Source organism: Strongylocentrotus purpuratus, unplaced genomic scaffold, assembly GCF_000002235.5.
Source record: "Strongylocentrotus purpuratus isolate Spur 01 unplaced genomic scaffold, Spur_5.0 spur5_scaffold_5, whole genome shotgun sequence".
Classification (NCBI taxonomy): Eukaryota; Metazoa; Echinodermata; class Echinoidea; order Camarodonta; family Strongylocentrotidae; genus Strongylocentrotus; species Strongylocentrotus purpuratus.
Genome location: NW_022145611.1, coordinates 17,776,937 through 17,792,715, shown reverse-complemented (window position 1 = coordinate 17,792,715; position 15,779 = coordinate 17,776,937).

The window sequence follows — 15,779 nt, the reverse complement described above, 5'->3', positions numbered from 1 at the left end:
AGGTACACATATTATAGAAAAGCATGGAGGATTCATTCGTTCCATTCTTATGATAGAATACATCATGCTTTTCAGTATTATTCTTATCATATTTTTGTTTAGATGGCCTCGAAATCCGTGCTTGCTGTTGTTTGCAATATCACGTTATGTTTTTTTTTTAACGATCAATAATACTCTTGAAATTGAAAAACGGGCAGTTGTAGAGAATATCGATAAACCTACGTATCAATATTGGTGGGACAGGGCACTTAACTCGTTGCAGGATAAACGCATCAGCTTTGCGTCCCTCCGGTCCTCCTGCAAAGGTTATCTTAATAAATGTCAGTTTCAGACGAGGCGTCATTTTGATGGCGTGTTTATACCTGCCCTTTATTACATGTAAGGTAAAGAAGCTCCAACACCTCAACGCAATGTTTGCACTATGCATTTTTGCAATCATTTATTTATTCTTAAATGTAACTCTCACAAGGCGCTGGAAAGACCATATCAGTCGTCCTGCCACAGCAAAATGACGCCACTTGTGTAACGGGAAAAACACGATACAATTTTTTCTACGTTTTGCCCCACCATGTTGCGTATACGTCATTGTTGTTGTATGTGCTGTTGCTTTTGTTGTTGTTGTTGTTGTTGATGATGATATTTGGCTTGACCAGCCTTGGCTTTTGATGAGATATACGGCGTTTAATCAAAAGCAACAACAACAACAACAACAACCACTGAGACACTTTAAACTGACTCAGCTTAGTTTTCATAATTATTGGAAATGTGTTACACAGTGTACTACCTCAAGTAAGTTATGGGGCCAAACGAAAAATGTACGCCAAACTGCAGGAGTCTTTGCTGCACGAAGCACTTTGGTTACAAAATAATGACTTGATTCCCAATTATGTTTTTTTTTATAGATCCAAGATGTTCATGTATATACATTTTGCAGATCACATTAACGCTTTATCTCATCATCAATTTTACATTCCCTTGTCAGGCGCGGATCCAGGATTTTCCAATAGGGGGGGGGGGGGGACCGGAAATTCGAAATTCGCGCAGACCGTTATATAAACTTACCAATACTGACAAGGTCATATTAGAAGCACTGTACTTTAATAGTGTATTGGTACCTACAAACGGGCACAATTATTTTGGAAAGGGGACATGCTCACGTCACATCTCTTGTCCGATATCAACATTCCCCGTTTTCAAGTTATGCTCGCGCGCAATTTTTTTTTGACATTTCCATCAGTGGGGGCTGAAGCCTCTTGCCCTAATATCTATTTCCTGGTTTAATAATTTGGCGAGTGAGCGAAGCGAGTGAGCGGAAATTTGAGCTTATGTATGTTGTGAAAAGTGTTAATTGTCACCAAAATATACGAGATAAGATATAACAAATGCATATTGGTAATTTTTAAATTTTCGGGGAAAGAGAGGCTGCAACACCATCACGCATTAACTGCAGGTGTTTTGAAATCAAATCAGACTCCCCAAAAAATTGTTAACCAAAACGCACGAATCCAGTTTCAAAAATCCAAAAAAATGTCAGCTTCAGAGGGGGCACATCACCCATCAGACTCCCTCTAAAAGTATTAACCGAATCGCACGAATCTAGGTATAAAAAAAAAATCAGCTTCAGAGCTAGAGAGGAACCCCCCCCCACACACACACACACACCCTGTGCGCGCCAGCGTGAAATTAACGCTGGCGCTAATGCGTAAGCAGGGGCGGAGGAGCTATTTCCAAAGTGGAAAGCACCAACAAAAAAGGGCACCTACAAAGCGAAATCTCAAAGCGAAAATATACATTTTTTTAGACATTGGTATATACCCTTTCATTGTGATCCCATTATCAGGGACGATTTCAATATTTGTTTTTCTTTATATATCATACAAGTTATTGCTTAAGCATCACACTTTCGGCTAAGTGTGATTGTCTGAATATTCATTTGCGAGCGAGCAAAGCGAGCGAGAAAAAATGTAAGATCTGTGAGGTCGTAGAGTAAAAAATTACATCTTATAAAGAGGGGGGGGAATCATGATGGGGTTATAAGCATCACGGAAGACTAAAAAAACATTTGTTTTAAAGTGACATAATTATAATTGTATCATCTATAAATGCGAGCGAGCGAGCGAGCTTTAGGGGAAATTACTCTTAGTCGCTTTAAATTTGGTGCAAGACTAATGATGAGCAGGTTATGGGGGCACGTGCCCCCCCCCCCCCCGATGATGAGAGGTTAAGGGGACACATATCGAAAGGGATAAAGACACTTATTAGAAAAGAAAAGGAGCATGTGTCAAGGTACAAAGAGTAAATATCAAAGGTTCAAACTGGGCACTTCTTACACCTGAAAGGAGGCACTCACCAGAAATGAGATAGGGCACTTATGAGTATGGGAAATGGGCATTTGTCGACGGAAAAGAGGCATCCATCAGAAATTGATTTATCAGAGGTGAAAAGGGGCATTTATGAAAAGGGGATAGGTCCCTATATAGAAAGGAAAAGGGGCACGATTCAAAATTAAAGGGCAGTTAGCAAAGGTGAAAATGGGCACCCATCATAGATGAAAAGAGTACTTATCAGGAGGGGAAGGGGTACTTTTCAAGGTAAAATGAGCATCTCTCAGATTCGAATAGGGGCAATTATCGGAGGTGAAGAGCGCACTGAAGTGAAACGAATTAACTTCATATATATGAAAATGGTCATTTACCAGAGATGAAAAGGGACACTTTTTATTTATGAAGGGCCTCATTTTTCTAAATAGCCCTTATCAGATAGGAAAGGGGGCACATGTGTTGATGAAATGTGCGCTTATCCGAGTTAAAAAGGGGAAGGGGCACTTCTTTACAAAGTAAAAGTGGCCCTTTTAGGGGGGGGTACTTGAAGAGTGGGGCGAACTTTGCCCCCTACCCCTGCCACCCGCCCCATCATCTGAAAATCCAAAATGATGTTGTAGGGGCCGGGCGCGGCTTTATCATGAGTGCTTTTATGTGAACCTCTTTTTTTATAAATATATTATGCTGGATTCTGACCCAGATTGCACACTCTAAAATGATAGTATGATCATCCCCAATACGCTTGTAGTTCACGTATGCACCCCTTCCTCCTAATTCGTCGTTACCGTCACTGCCATTTACGTATGGCCGGTGTGACCGCGTAGAATGTAACCCGCACCGATCGTCCGACTATTAGAGATCGATCGAGAGCGGACGATCGGTGCGGATTTTATCCGCGCAGAATGTCCGTGTCGGACATTCCGTGTGCGCCTCAAATGTCTGACGGACAATCCATGCGGAAGAGGTCTCGCACCAATAGTCCGCCTGCCGCACCGAATGTCCGTACTCTAGTCCACACATATACATAGTCAATATAGTGGAGGCTGTTAGGGCTAAATAGGGGTTGTTTGGTGCAGATTCTTCTAAAAGCACCAAATTTGCCCCAGAGGTAGATTATACCATACTTTTACGATTTCTTCCGGACGCCAAGAAGGGTACCCTCTGGGTATGCCATATTAGGCAAATTCAAAATGGCCGCCATCTGAGTTAAAGGTCAAGCGTAGTTCGGAAAAGCGGTTGTATGATAATAGTTTATATATTTATGGGGTTTTGGGGGTCAGACAATCTGATTATGATATTCTTTCATCAATTTAAGATCTCCTTGGGGCTGCCATACTGGTCATATTGGTCAAATCCAAAATGGCCGCCATCTGATAGTTACAGGTCAAGTGTAGTTACGAAAGAAAATGGGCTAGTATGATAAAAGTTTATATATTTATGGGGTTTTCGGGGTCAGAGAATCTGATTATGATATTCTTTCATCGATTTGAGATCTCCTCGGGTCATACTGGTAATATTGGTCAAATCCAAAATGGCCGCCATTTGATAGTTCCAGATCAATAGTAGTTCCAAAAGGAAAAGAGCTAAAATGATAAAAAAAAAATTATATAGTAAGGGGGTTTTCTGGGTCAGAGAATCTGATTATGATGTTGCTTGTATCAATATTGCAGGTCTCCTTGGGGCTGTCATGCTGGCCATATTGGCCAAATAAAAAATGGCCGCCATCCGAGTTAAAGGTAAAGCGTAGTTTCAAAAGGAAAAGGACCAGTATGATAAAAGTTGATGAATTCATGGGGTTTCCGGGGTCGGATAATCTGATTATGATGTTCTTTTATCAATTTTATTTCACCATCCTGTCCTAAGGCTACAATGAAGTCCATTTCCTAGTTGAAGAAGATGAGTGAAGATGCGCCAAATTCACACTTGAGTGGGTTTAAATCTTGGCCTGCGCCCATATGTTTCATCAATATGCAAACTTTCCTCTGTGAAATGCATAATACATTCGTTTTCGAGGATTGGCAAGGAAAAAAGATAAACAGTAAAAACAGACCATGAATAAAGAAATAAACAGCTTGTTCGATTTGTTTTGAAGCATTATATTCAAAGACCCGGACAGCTTTATCTTTATTATCCATATAAATAACGTCTCTAATCACTGTCAGACGGGAGATAATACCAATACGAAATGCATTAAGCAACGTCTAGACATAACGGTCGAATCTCAACTTTAGTTTTCTCATTCTTCTTTACATTTCGAAGCGTTACATGGGATCTTAATCCTTAATCTTAATTTAAGCATGCTTTGAATCTGGTCACGCTTCGAAAAGTTCGTGGCCTAGCATTTTGCTTCTGTTGATGATCAAATAGAGAAAGCACCCTTTATAGATCAAGGAGAGTTTGAACAAAGCACGAAGTAGGAGCAGTGCAATTTAAATATCAAGGGATGGATTAGAGTTTATTTCTAAAATGAAATGAAAGGGCTATTTTATTTTCATGAGTCCTTTCACTTCATTGAAGAAATAACCTCTCTTTATATCTTAGAGACACTTTCTCTTAAAAAGTCAAATAAACTCGAGAGCATCCTAGGGCTCCGCCCTGGAACCCCTGGTAGGGGCTCTTCCAGGCCCCTAAAGCTGTGCCATAGTGTACGGATCCATTAGAAAGCAAAATAAGCCCAATAAATAATTTGTATATATATATATATATATATATATATATATAGTTCTCCTATGCAAACTTCCTCTGTGAAATGCATACTAAATTCGTTTTCGAGGGTTGGCAATGAAAATAGATAAACAGTAGAAACAGACCATGAATAAAGAAATAAATAGCTTGTTCGATTTGTTTTGACGCATTATCTTTAAAAACCCGGACAGCTTTATCTTTATTATCCTTAAAAAATAACTTCTATAATCACTCTGAGATGGAATAAAATACCAAAACGAATTGCCATATGCAACGTCTAGACATAAAGGTTGAATCTCAACTTTATTTTTCTTATTCTTCTTTTAAATTTCGAAGCGTTGCATGGGATCTTAATCCTGTTTTTTTTCTACATACATTAATGCCCCCATTTAAGCATACTTGGAATCTGGTCACGCTTCGAAAAGTTCGTGGCCTAGCCTTTCGCTTCTGTTGATGATCAAATAAAGAAAGCAGTCTTTATAGATCAGGGAGAGTGTGAAAAAGCACACAGTAGGAGTAGTGCAGTTTAAATATCAAAGGATGGATTAGAGTTTATTTCTAAAATGAAATAATAATAATAATAATAATATGACAAATTTATATAGCGCTTGTGACAAAAGTTTCAAAGCGCTGTACATGTACACAAATCAAAATTACTTCAAACAAAATCGATATTACTAATGGAATTAACATTACTCAAATTACCAAGAAAACAAAATACTACCTACATAACAACTAATTATCATTACTTATATTACCAAGAAGATCAAACATTACTAATATTACTAAAGAAATTAACAAAACATGTAAATTCCTTGGAAATTAACACATTATATCAGTAATAGTAATAATTTGAAAAGACATAATGAAGGCATGGTAATATTTATTCGAACTTATTTTAGAGTTATTTGGGTTGCTTTTGGAATAGATGAGTTTTTAGATTCTTTTTGAAAATGTCAATGGTGGGTGAGTCCTGGATATGGGCGGGGAGAATGTTCCAAAGAGTGGGGGCACAGACTGAGAAGGCCCTGTTACCATAGCGGTTGTGGGTGCGAGGACCAAGTGCGAGCTGGGGTCTGGATGATGATCTAAGGTTCATGCCGGTAGTCTGTTTGGGTGAGATCAGTTCAATCAGGTATGATGGTGCGTGTTGATGGATGATGTGGAACGTGAGAAGAAGAATCTTGAATTGGATACGTTGGGGAATTAAGAGCCAATGTAGGGTGCGGATGACTGGAGTGATGTGATCGTGCTTTCTGGTGCGAAATGAAACTGAAAGGGCTATTTTATTTTCAAGAGTCCTTTCACTTCATTTAAGAAATAATCACTCTGAAATGGAATTAAAATACCAAAACGAATTGCATTGTGCAACGTCTAGACATAAAGGTGAAATCTCAACTTTATTTTTCTTATTCTTCTTTTAAATTTCGAAGCGTTGCATGGGATCTTAATCCTGTTTTTTCTACATACATCAATACCCCCATTTAAGCATACTTATAATCTGGTCACGCTTCGAAAAGTTCGTGGCCTAGCCTTTCGCTTCTGTTGATGATCAAATAAAGAAAGCAGTCTTTATAGATCAGGGAGAGTGTGAAAAAGCACACAGTAGGAGTAGTGCAGTTTAAATATCAAAGGATGGATTAGAGTTTATTTCTAAAATGAAATAATAATAATAATAATATATGACAAATTTATATAGCGCTTGTGACAAAAGTTTCAAAGCGCTGTACATGTACACAAATCAAAATTACTTCAAACAAAATCGATATTACTAATGGAATTAACATTACTCAAATTACCAAGAAAACAAAATACTACCTACATAACAACTAATTATCATTACTTATATTACCAAGAAGATCAAACATTACTAATATTACTAAAGAAATTAACAAAACATGTAAATTCCTTGGAAATTAACACATTATATCAGTAATAGTAATAATTTGAAAAGACATAATGAAGGCATGGTAATATTTATTCGAACTTATTTTAGAGTTATTTGGGTTGCTTTTGGAATAGATGAGTTTTTAGATTCTTTTTGAAAATGTCAATGGTGGGTGAGTCCTGGATATGGGCGGGGAGAATGTTCCAAAGAGTGGGGGCACAGACTGAGAAGGCCCTGTTACCATAGCGGTTGTGGGTGCGAGGACCAAGTGCGAGCTGGGGTCTGGATGATGATCTAAGGTTCATGCCGGTAGTCTGTTTGGGTGAGATCAGTTCAATCAGGTATGATGGTGCGTGTTGATGGATGATGTGGAACGTGAGAAGAAGAATCTTGAATTGGATACGTTGGGGAATTAAGAGCCAATGTAGGGTGCGGATGACTGGAGTGATGTGATCGTGCTTTCTGGTGCGAAATGAAACTGAAAGGGCTATTTTATTTTCAAGAGTCCTTTCACTTCATTTAAGAAATAATCACTCTGAAATGGAATTAAAATACCAAAACGAATTGCATTGTGCAACGTCTAGACATAAAGGTGAAATCTCAACTTTATTTTTCTTATTCTTCTTTTAAATTTCGAAGCGTTGCATGGGATCTTAATCCTGTTTTTTCTACATACATCAATACCCCCATTTAAGCATACTTATAATCTGGTCACGCTTCGAAAAGTTCGTGGCCTAGCATTTTGCTTCTGTTGATGATCAAATAGAGAAAACACCCTTTATAGAACAGGGAGAGTGTGAACAAAGCACGAAGTAGGAGCAGTGCAATTTAAATATCAATTTAAAAACCCAGACAGCTTTATCTTTATTATCCTTAAAAAATAACGTCTATAATCACTCTGAGATGGAATAAAATACCAATACGAATTGCATTATGCAACGTCTAGACATAAGTCGAGTCCCTGGGGACTTGGATCACGATAATGCCGATAATACTTTACCGATGACCAGATTTCAAGTAAAGTTTACTATAAAGAACCAATTCCGACATTCAGAAATGATTTTCGGTGACTGATGTGTCAGATGTGATCATTCACAAAGGAAAGGCCAGCACACAAAAACAAATTACATTTCCTCTCTCAGCTCTCTTTATGTTCATGTAATCTTTGTAAAAGTTCGTTCCCGATTTTGGCGCATGCGGAGTGTGCAATTACGAACTCGCTAATGGATAAAAGAACATCATAATCAGATTATCCGACCCCGAAAACCCAATGAATTCATCAACTTTTATCATACTAGCCCATTTCCTTTCATAACTATACTTGACCTGTAACTCAGATGGCGGCCATTTTGGATTTGACCAATATGACGAGTAAGGCAGCCCAAAGGAGACCTCAAATCAATGAAAGAACATCAAAATCAGATTCTCTGACCCCCAAAACCCTATAAATATATAAACTATAATCATACAAGCGCTTTTCCTTTTGGAACTACGCTTGACCTTTAACTCAGATAGTGGCCATTTTGGATTTGCCCAAGATGGCAGTCCCAGAGAGCGCCCTTCTTGGCGTCCGGCAGAAATCGTAATAGTATGGTATAATCTACCTCTGGGGCAAATTTGGTGCTTTTAGAAGAATCTGCACCAAAATATCCCTAACAGCCCCCACTAATACAAGTATAATTATACTTAATGAATGAAACGACTGGATAACCCATATTCAGCTTTGCCAGCTAGCTAGGGACTACACTACAGGTCTTCCCGGCGCGGGTCCATGGGGGAGGGGGGGGGGGCGGGGCGAGAGGGTCTTGACCCCAAACCGCCAACAAAAAAAAAGAAGAGAGAGAGGGAGAAAGAGAGAGTCAGAGAGAGAGAGAAGGTAAAGCGGAGAGTAAGGGAAAGGAAGAAGAGGAAGAAGAAAAGAAAAGGGGGAAAAGAAGGAGATCGGGGGCGAAAGGCCTTTGCCACCCCCTCCCCCCTCCCCTCAGCAAAAGAGAGAGAGAGAGAGAGAGAGAGAAGAGAGAGAAAGAAGAAGGAAAAATAAAAGGAAAGGGAAAGAAGAGACAAAGGGAAAGGAAGAAGACAAGAAAAGGGGAAAGAAGGAGATCGGGGAGCCACCGAAAGGGCTTTGCTTCCCAGGTTGTTGCCCCCCCCCCCCCCCCCAAGCAAAAAGAAAGAGAGAAGGAAGAGAAGGAAAAGAAAAAAGGGAAAAGAGGAGATAAAGGGAAAGAAAGAAAAGAAGGGGATATCAGTTGCAGTTTTCCCGCCAACAAGTTGGGGACCGGGGGGAGGGCAAATGGCCCTTGTCCCCCCCCCCCCTTCTACAGCAAACTTAAAAGAGAGAGCAAGGAAGAGAAGGGAAAGGGAAAGAAAAGAAAGGTACGGGAGATCAATTGTGATTTTTCCCATCACGCGGTGTGGATCGGGGGCGAAAGGCCTTCGCCTGCCCTCCCCTGGCAAACAAAGAGAGAGAGAGAGAAGGAAGGAAAAGAAGGGAAGTGAAAGAAGAGAGAAGAGGAAAGGAAGAAGAAAAGAAAAAGGGGAAAAGAAGGAGATCGGGGCGGAAGGGCCTTGCCGCCCATGCTGTTGCCTCACCCCCCCCCCCCGCAAAACAAGAGAGAAGGAAGGAAAGGGTAAGAAACAAAAGAAGAAAAGAAAAGAAGGATATCATTATCAGTTGGGAAAGAGGAGAGCTAAAATGGAACACAAAAGAGGAAGAAGAAAAGAAAAGGGTGAAAAGAAGCAAAGATCAGTTGCGATTAATCCCACCAAATTCGTGTGGATCGGGGGAGGGCAAATGGCCCTTGTCCCCCCCCCCCCCCTTCTACAGCAAACTTAAAAGAGAGAGCAAGGAAGAGAAGGGAAAGGGAAAGAAAAGAAAGGTACGGGAGATCAATTGTGATTTTTTCCCATCACGCGGTGTGGATCGGGGGCGAAAGGCCTTCGCCTGCCCTCCCCTGGCAAACAAAGAGAGAGAGAGAGAAGGAAGGAAAAGAAGGGAAAGGGAAAGAAGAGAGAAGAGGAAAGGAAGAAGAAAAGAAAAAGGGGAAAAGAAGGAGATCGGGGGGCGGAAGGGCCTTGCCGCCCATGCTGTTGCCTCACCCCCCGCAAAACAAGAGAGAAGGAAGGAAAGGGTAAGAAACAAAAGAAGAAAAGAAAAGAAGGGATATCATTATCAGTTGGGAAAGAGGAGAGCTAAAATGGAACACAAAAGAGGAAGAAGAAAAGAAAAGGGTGAAAAGAAGCAAAGATCAGTTGCGATTAATCCCACCAAATTCGTGTGGATCGGGGGGAGGGGGCGAAAGGCCCCTGCCTCCCTCAGCAAACTTAAATGTGTGAGAGAGAGAGAGAGAGAGAGAGAGAAGTAAGGGAAGGGAAAGGGGGAAAAAAGAGGAAGAAGAAAGGTAGGGAGATCAGTTGCAATTTGTCCCGATTTATACCCCTCCCCCCCCCCCCCCCCTTAGCAAAGAGAGAGAGAGAAGGAAGGAAAAGAAGGGAAAGGGAAATAAGAGAAAAAGAAGAAGAGAAGAAAAAAGCAAAAAGAAGGAGATTGGGGGCCGGAAGGGCCTTGCCGCCCATGCTGTTGTCCCCCCCCCCCCCCCCCCGCGCCAAACAAGAGAGAAGGAAGGAAAGGGAAAGAAACAAAAGAGGAAAAGAAAAGAAGGAATATCAGTTGCAATTTTTCTGCAAACAAGATGTGGATCGCGGAGAAAGGCCTTTGTCTCTGCCCCCTCCCCTCCCCGACCACCCCACCCCCTCCCCGCCAAAAAAAAGAGAGAAAGAAGGGAAAGGGAAAGAGGAGAGCTAAAATGAAACACAAAAGAGGAAGAAGAAAAGAAAAGGGTGAAAAGAAGCAGAGATCAGTTGCGATTAATCCCACCAAAATCGCGTGGATCGGGGGGAGGGGGCGAAGGGCCCCTGCCACCCTCAGCAAACTTAAATGAGAGAGAGAGAGAGAGAGAGAGAGAGAGAGAGAGAGAGAGAGAGAGAGAGAAGTAAGGGAAGTGAAAGGGAAAGAGGAGAGAAAGGGACAGAAAACAAAGAGGAAGAAAAGAAAAGTAATTAGGGAAGATCAGTTGCGATTTTCATTGGTTCTTCTATCATCAATTTGCAATTATCATTGTACAAATGTATTTATATATTCATTTATTTATTCTTGTTTGATAACAAAAATATGAATATAAACTCATAAACTCATAACAGCAACAAAATTAAATGTAGAAGGAAACTATCTTGCTGGGAGCAAGAAGCGCAAAAATTATCATGCATTTGCATGTACATGTCAGTGTATCATTAATATAATTCATATTGTTTAATTACATCTTGTGAAATAGTATGCATTCAAGCTTTGGGGATTTTTTGTTGGTGTATTTGTTTGAAAGAAAGCGTTTGGAGCTTATAATGCACATGTTGCAATTTCAGGTGCAACTTAGTGTTCAAATATGGAACACGCACGGCCAGGCACTAGTGTAGGAAATCTTCAAATGTTAATCAGGTATATGACTAAATTACTTGTCTGTTGCCTTACGAAAAAGTTTATATTTAGTCAGGCCTGAATTGAGTCGCAAAACAATTATTATGTTAAAAGGAAAAAAAACATATGTGATGACATTCGAAATTCCCCAATAACCAATACGATTGGAGAGCGAGTACTCGTTTTTGTTTTTCTTCAAAACTTACTCAACTATAAATAGCTGGCCCGGATACTTGAGCCTCTCACAAAACGCAAGTATAGGCCTGATGTGTCGTCAGTGGCGTCGCTAGTCCTTTTTCAGTGGGGGGGGGGGGGGGGGGGGATAGAGGTCAACGATTCCCGACAAAACAAGCCACCAATTAATTACCGACAAAATCAAATGTTCCAATATCTACAAATTTAACCCTATAAACCCGGGGCCAAAGGCTAAATTGTTATGCGCAAATGGTCATTGTCGTCGACGACATCAATATACAAATTATTTCGTCAACTTAGTAAGCATCATGGCTATATATTTTAATGCAGGCGCGTAGCTAGGATCTTATTTCAGGGATGGGCGGTATTGAGCAAGCGAATCACTTAAAGAGTGCGCAAAGCGCTCCCTAGGTGGGGGAGGGGATGGGTGAAAGGCATCCCGCGCGAAGCGCAGTAGCTTAGACGTTCCATTAAATTATTATGAAAAGAAGACGATTTGTTGTACCGTTCTCGACTCTTAATCCTTGTCTGAATTCAGTTTCCCCATCCCACACGAAGCGCGGAGGCTTAGACGTTTCATTAAATTATTATAGAAAGAAAACAATTTGTTGTATACCGTTCTCTACTCTTAAGCCTAATTGTCTGAATTCAGTTTCTCCCCCTCTCGTGCGAAGCCCGGGAGCTTCGACGTTTCATTAAATTATTAGAAAAAGAAGACGATTCATTGAACCGACTCTAAATCATTGTCTGAAGTTTCAAAAATGTTTCTTTGTCCGATAAAAAGTCACAGCTTTAAGGGGAACAAATTGCTGGCCGACCGACATAAAAAATACCACCGACTTCAACCCCACACCCCCCCCCCTTTAGCGACGCCCCTGAATGTAGAGTGGCCTGAGCGGGTAGGCACAGGGCGTGGTTCTAAACTTACAGAGACACTTCGATGAAGACACCTTTATTTCATGATTGCGTGTGTTGAACTGCCATGGGCTTTACAACTTTAAACCTCCATGGTTTATTTTGCATATATAGGGATTTACATGATCATTTATATAATAAAAGGAAATAATGAATATTCAAATATCATAGGTAGCAAATAAAGGATGACTAACAGAGGAATGAAAACAAACAGATAGGAGAGGATGATCAAGCATAATGATGTGCACCAATCTATACATGTGAATTACTAAGTAGCCTGTTCACACTACAGCTCTACAATAACAAAGCATTTGTAGCCTTACTTTTAAGCAGTTGAAGAAATTAATAAAAGTAGGCCTACTTGAAGAAATCGTTGAATTATAAGATATTCAGTTTATTTTATTAAGTATGACAAAACACACATTTAACACCTTTGGAAAAAATAATACCCCAGGAACGTGAAAAACAAAACTTTTATTGTCACACATGCCTATAATCGGACATATTTAAAAACGGAAATGTGGCACTTTGTCTTTGTCTTTAATTTGCACCTGAAAATAAATTCTTTGTTCCTCGTCTATGTCATCGCGGCGAAAATTTCAGACTTTTCTTCTTTTCATGCAGCCTCAGACAAATGTGCCAAAGAAGTTCTGTCTTCTTGTATTCCTGAAAACAAAGTTTGGGCAATAGTTTTCAAGTTCAGTTTATCTTTACGAGATTTCGTGTAATATTAAGCTTTGGTTGAGATTTCTTTGGGTCATTGTACTTATCGGAGAAGTTTTGATCCGTTTCAAGACAGAGAATGTTCTCTCGCAAGTTGCCGTTGTAACCGGGATTGTAAGGTAAATGAGAAGAAGGATGTGCACCTCTGAGAATGATCTCTGATAGATTGGACTGTTGTTGAAAATCTCACAGATTGTTTTAATGTATATTTGATAGGTTTACTCTCATCGTCGCACACGTCTTGGAGGCTTGTTAGCTGCCGAGTTAATGCTACAAAGTCAATATCTCCGGCATACACTTCCCTCAACTCATCAGCACGAACAAAATATTGGGGAGGGGGCTCATGATAACCGAGCCCGGCTAAAATATATATATATTTTTTTTTTTTTGGGGGGGGGGGGGGTGGTTCAATGATATCCGGGCCCCTCAAAAATATTGGGGGGCTCCGTGATGTTATCCGAGCCCCCCACAAATATCGGGGGGCTCCGTGATTTTATCCGAGCCCCACCAAAAATACTTGAGGGGGGGGGGGCTTATGATATCTGAGCCCCACCAACATATGGGGGGGGGGGCTCAATGATATCAGAGTCCCTCCAAAATATTTGGGGGTTTAAATGATATCCGAGATCTACCAAATATATTTTTGGGGTCAATGATAAGCGAGATCCGATGTCTGAGCCCCCCTCTCTCCTCCCTAAATAAATATTTATAAAATGTTTATATTTGAATGGTACGTCTGTAGATTATAGGTATACATGAGTTTCATGCCTAGAATATAATCATTGGGGAGGAGGGGGTTCATGATATCCGAGCCCCGCAATAAGTCTCGGGGGCGGCTCAATGATATCTGAGCCCCACTTAAAATATTGGGGGCTCAATGGTATCTTAGCCCCTAAGGACTCAATGATATCTAAGCCCCACCAAAAGATTGGGGGCTCAATTAATGATATCTATATGCCCCGCCAAAAATATTGGGGGGGGGGGCTCAATGATCTCTGAGCCCCCCCCCCCCCCATATTTTTTTTTCTGCGCCCCCCAATCCCCCTCCCCCCGATTCCTAAGCCTAATTACAGTTCAATGAAGTCTATTTTTTAAACTTAAAGGGATTGGGTAACTTTGTTTTAGGTTCTGAATCAAAAAATCCTGGAATGATAGTTAGGGCTAGTTCTGATCGGAAAACGACCCAAATATCGGAGTATGGCAAGCTGCCCCAGGGCCTTTTCCTATATACGGATCAGAGAAAAAATACTTTAAACATTTCGGGGGTTACTTTTTTGACTTTCGGGGGCTCTTTTTGGCATTTCGGGGGCTAATTCACCCCGAGCCCCCGTGTATTTTTCCTCCTGATACGGATAAGTGAGTGCCCTGATGGGTCTACTTCTAACTCGTGTTTTTAGCCCTTCTTTCTTCACTTTTTCCTTTCCTTTCTCTTTTCTTTCCTTTCATTTCTTATTTTTTCAAAGAGGGGGGGGGGGGGCGGGTCCATCGCCCCCCGTATATCCGCGCCTGAGTGACACCCACACAACTAACCTTATTTATTACCGAATAAAAAAATGAAGAAAGAGCCCCTCGACACCATAGGTGTAAGTATTCAGCCAGTTCCTACCCCCCCCCCCCCCACCAATATAAACTTTAAAAGTGATTATTTTTTTCTAATTTGATACCAGTGATATACAGATGTTGCTGAATACTTTTTATGCGTTTGTTGGAGAATGACATATATCACAATTTACAGTCAGGCAAAAAATGTGCTTATTTACTATTTAGGGGCCGACATGTCAGGTCCCGCGGAACGGCGGGCTTGGGGGGTTCAAGCCCCCCCCCCCCCCCACCCCCACACTTTTGAAAAAGTATATTAAAGAGAATTAAATAGAAAGAAATAGAAAAGAAAGTATGCTCATGTAACCGTAATTAAATGCCAATACCCCTGAGCTAATTCCGGAGGCTCTGCCCCCTGGACCCCATCTTGGGCCCTAAGGCTGGCCCCTGGATGCTAATCTGACCTTAATTGTAATGTCTAAAACCCCTGCGCTTCCGGGGGCTCCGCCCCTTGGACCATCCGCCAATTAGTGACCTGCCAGTGTCATGAATATGGTATTAAAATATGCTCATCTGACCGTAAGTACGAAGCCACGTACAATCGATTACAACAGTAATTGTGGGGCCAATATCACGAGTATGCCTTCATAGAATAAATGTTTTAAAGAAAATATTCACTTCTACTTTCAAAAGGACTGGCCCATTTGCTTTAAAAAATTGTAAAGAGTTATTATTATGTAATTTCTAGAAAAAATGCCAACCACATGATTTACAATGAGTCTAAATACATTGATTTGCCAAATTTCTTCCTTTTTATCAAATATACACGTAAAGCAATGGGGGGACAGACTGCGCGGATAGCAATCCGCACGGATCGTCCCTCGGACGATCCGTGCGAGCAGAAAACCCGCATATTATGTCCGACGGACAAACGAAACTGGTAGGACAAACGGCGCGGTCACACCGGCCGGCGTATTTTTTATTTACACGCTAGCGAGGGGAATTTCTCGATTAATTCCAATGAAACCGCTTAAAATTCCAA